We start from the raw sequence: 2875 nt of genomic DNA, 5'->3' as shown, positions 1-2875 counted from the left end.
CCAAAAAGCCATCAGATGTCAAATGTATACATTAACCAAGGTGTAAAAACTGGTTTCTTTCTCTTTTGTGCCTTTAACCTTGCATGTACTTTGTTAACCTCTTTAAATGTTATTTTGGGGCTATATTTAGAAATACATTAATAATATACTTTGTGGTTTTTCATAACTGCCTGTAAAGTTACAAATGCATTCACATTTAATTAATAAGGAAATAGTTGTCAGGATTTTTTAAAAGAGCACCTTTTTTTTTTTTTTACCTTTTTTATTTTTTTAATTCCACTGTTGATTTTTCTATTGATGATTGAAATGTCCTCATTTGATTCAGTGATGAAGGCTTCTTTTTTTTTTTTTTTTTAATATATATGTGTGTGTGTGTGTGATCTATATGATTTTTTATTTATTTTTTTTTTACCAGCAGGACTTTTCCTTTTCTAGATGTATAAGAAATTATACATCAGACAAAAGCCTCATAAACTGACCATTTGTCCTTTGGACACAATAGCCTGCCCAGCCCCTCTGCTCCTCCTCTCCAATTATGTGTGATTAGTCTCAGTGTGTTGTGTCAAGAAGGGGGAGTGTGCTGAGTGCTTATTATCTGTTTAGGTACAAGAAGAGCACATTTAGGTTCTGACTATGAATGGAAAGTGAGCCTTTATCAGGACTAAAATCTAAATGCTACTATTCTAGAAATCGCTTTTAAAAATGCATCCTTTTTTGATAGATTCTGAGAAAGACTATAACAACTAAAGGATTTTGTAATGTAATCAGACTATCTCACTCAAATTAGTTTATATTGTGATATATCATGGCCCAAGTATTTGATAAACATTTAATATGACTTCTTGTATTGGGAAAGAAAAAATCCTACAAAGGGACAGGAATTAATTCTTTTTCCCTTAACATGTTAATAGAACATTTTACTAACTCTTAGAAAAAGAGCCTGGATCATTAAAGAGTCCTGTAACAGTCTCTTAAGCCAGAACAATTTTAAAATGGTTAAAAAGAGAGAGACGGAGATAACTGAGGGAGGGAGGTACTAGATGCAAGGAAGGATCATGCTGAAATACATTAATTAAAAGAATTGCAGTTTGGTGATAAACGTTCTTCCATGTTCAACAAATTGGGCAGCATGTAAACCACAAGTTCATGAAAGTCACTTTCTCTCCACTCTTCTTCTCAAACAAATTTCTTTACTACCAGTTTGCATGTCCTTGTATTCAGTACTTTTTATGCTCCATTAGAGCACCTAGATGGATCTCAGAAGGCATAGGTCAAGTCGCAGTTAGATCATACATTTCTTTCTCACAAAAACTTGAATTGCAATGCCAAGTGATGGGCTAACATCACAATAACAGCAATTTATTCCTCTTTTGATAAAAAGCAGCCTATTCTCAGTGTTAGATAAAGACCGGGGCAATGCAAACCAACCATTTATACTAGAACTGAGTAGTATATCTCCTCTATAGCTGGTATGAGTTTCATATTCAAACTCTTATTGGAAGACACTTGTCTAATAGGAAATGAAAAGTAGTTGGAAGTAATTTAAAATTGCTCTAAAGGTGTCTTTATTTTCATTTGTTTTGTTCTGTTTATCACATACAGCAATGCCTTCGTTCTCTGTAAAAACATGTGCAAGGAAATCTTTATGATCAACAAAGGGCTGTAAAAAATGGTAAAATATTACAATATGTGATCCATTTATTTTTGAGAGGGCTTGAATGTCTGCTGTAACAATAATCTAATAAATATTATTAGTTGCCAAAAATAGAACCGGTGTCACTGAAAATTATGTTTTTAGCTCTAAGAAGAAAACAGTTTTACTCAAATTAGTAGCTGATAATTGCTTTTATTTCTTTAGTTTGAGTTGAAGGCTTTGCACAGGTGCTGCCATCCTTAAAGTGTGTAATTGAAGGCTTGTTTACCAAAGATGCTTTTAGGCTTCATCCTGCAAACTCACATTGGAGCTCTGCAGGCAGTAAAGTTACTCATCTACATAAGCGTTTGCAGGTTTGGGCCATATTTTAGAGGTATATAAGCCAGCTCTCTTCTTGATATTTTGTTGTGTTGGATGGTGTTGTTTTTGTTTGTTTGTTTGTTTTTGTGTGTGTGTGTAGTTTTTTCTTTATTTTAAAATGGATATTGAAAAATCATAGATGTAGGATTTGTGAGGCATTAACAGTGCTGGTTTTTATAGACAACTCTCAGCGTCTCTCACTTCAGTAGGGATTTGATAAATTGCTTCTGAGCTCTTTAATTTTAATAAAAATTACAGTGTTTATTAATACATCAAATATCTTTGCTAAAAAAAAGTTAGGCAGCTTATCAAATCATACTTATAAAATGTATCAGAGCCTTTCATGTGACGTGCTTTAACTAGCGTCTGATACGTGGTGTATTTTTAATGATATAGCTTACTGTGCTCAGTAGCAGAATATTGAGCTTAATCATTCTGTGCTTGCAAAGTACTTTGAAGATGAACGGCAACGCGTGCAAGCTATGCTGTCTTCACTGAGAGAGAATGTTAGGCTGATGCAAGCCTTCCTTCACATATACTGGTAGTTTTTAGAGCAATACTGTGTCTTCCTCATTTCCCAGAGAAAAATGGCAGAGAGAAAGGGTCTTCTTATGGATGTGTTCCAGGGTGCAGCTCTAGTGCAGCTGGTGCCATGGGCAGGGGATTGTTATCTTGAGAATAGAAAAGACTAAGAACAGGATATTCCATTTCCTTGTCTGAGATCTGGCAAAGGCTTTCTTTAAAATTACAAACTAGCCCTATCTGATAGCATTCTGGAATAACAGGATAAATCTTTCTATTTGGAAAGAAGTTTGATTCAAAATGAAAATGTTTTAAGAATGTGAGATGAGGCAGGAGAAC

The 2875-nt window shown here is 34.1% G+C and overlaps 1 protein-coding gene across 1 annotated transcript in view; it reads left to right on the top strand.

Moving 5' to 3' along the window:
- Nucleotides 1-1767, top strand: part of CAMKMT (calmodulin-lysine N-methyltransferase) — a 225598-nt gene extending 223831 nt beyond the window's left edge. Inside the window, exon 11 of the mRNA XM_040554219.1 lies at nt 1-1767. This exon is cut by the window's left edge and continues 309 nt beyond it. The gene's annotated coding sequence lies outside the window, so the exon portion shown is untranslated.
- The last annotated feature ends 1108 nt before the right edge of the window (nt 1768-2875 follow it).

The sequence above is a fragment of the Cygnus olor genome, chromosome 3, assembly GCF_009769625.2.
Source record: "Cygnus olor isolate bCygOlo1 chromosome 3, bCygOlo1.pri.v2, whole genome shotgun sequence".
NCBI classification, from domain to species: Eukaryota; Metazoa; Chordata; class Aves; order Anseriformes; family Anatidae; genus Cygnus; species Cygnus olor.
This window is presented reverse-complemented; position numbering and strand designations above follow the sequence as displayed.